Raw genomic sequence first — 1,287 nt, forward strand, 5'->3', positions numbered from 1 at the left:
TATCCAAGCAATCTATGGTCAATAAGTTCATGGCACTCCGACAGTCTACCACAGGGGTTGGGAACCTTTTTGGCTGAGAGAGCCATGAACACCACATACTTTAACTTTTTTTTTTTTTTTTTTTTTTTTTGTATTTTTCTGAAGCTGGAAACGGGGAGAGACAGTCAGGCAGACTCCCGCATGCGCCCGACCGGGATCCACTCGTCCCCAGGGGCGATGCTCTGCCCACCAGGGGGCAATGCTCTGCCCCTCCGGGGGGTCGCTCTGTCGCGACCAGAGCCACTCTAGCGCCTGGGGCAGAGGCCAAGGAGCCATCCCCAGCGCCCGGGCCATCTTTGCTCCAATGGAGCCTTGGCTGCGGGAGGGGAAGAGAGAGACAGAGAGGAAGGAGGGGGGGGGTGGAGAGGCAAATGGGCGCTTCTCCTATGTGCCCTGGCCGGGAATCGAACCTGGGTCCCCCGCACGCCAGGCCCACGCTCTACCGCTGAGCCAACCGGCCAGGGCCAACACCACATACTTTAAAATGTAATTCCGTGAGAATCATACAACGACCCGTGTACATTACACATTATCCAATAAAAATTTGGTGTTGTCCCGGAGGACAGCTGTGATTGGCTCCAGGCACCCGCAACCATGAATATGAGTGGTAGGAAATGAATGGATTGTAATACATGAGAATGTTTTATCTTTAACGTTATTATTTTTTTTATTAAAGATTTGTCTGTGAGCCAGATGCAGCCATCAAAAGAGCCACATCTGGCTCGTGAGCCATAGGTTCCCGACCCCTGGTCTACCATAAAGCAATTTCCTTTTCTTTTTCTTTCTTTCTTTTCTTTTTTTAAATTATTTTAATGTGCTATACTCATAAAAGATTATTAATAAAGACTAGCTGAGTGGATGGCTCTTCCATTAGGTGGACGTTCTCTCAAGTGGAAAAGTGTGCCCTACCCACTCCCAAAGGCCGCCCAGCTTGACCCTTGAACATAAACTCAGGGAAGAGTTATTTGGGTCAGCAGAGCTCACAGGCTGGGTCCTGCAGATCACCACCCCTCAAAATCTCTAAGGAGAGAAAGCCTTGGTTAGCATTGCTGGGGCCCCCTAAAGCTATGCCTCCCTCCGTGACCGAGCCAGTAGGTCTCCTAGGGTCCCTGGTTCCCGCTGGCTGCCCTCCCTTCCCCCTCACCATCCACCCGCGGGGGCAGTTCCCTCTCTGAAGCCTGATCTCTGTGAGTGCTGAGTTGCAGAGCAGCTCGCTCTCCATGTGACTTCAGTTTCCGTCAGTTCCTT

This window comes from Saccopteryx leptura, chromosome 8, assembly GCF_036850995.1.
Source record: "Saccopteryx leptura isolate mSacLep1 chromosome 8, mSacLep1_pri_phased_curated, whole genome shotgun sequence".
NCBI classification, from domain to species: domain Eukaryota; kingdom Metazoa; phylum Chordata; class Mammalia; order Chiroptera; family Emballonuridae; genus Saccopteryx; species Saccopteryx leptura.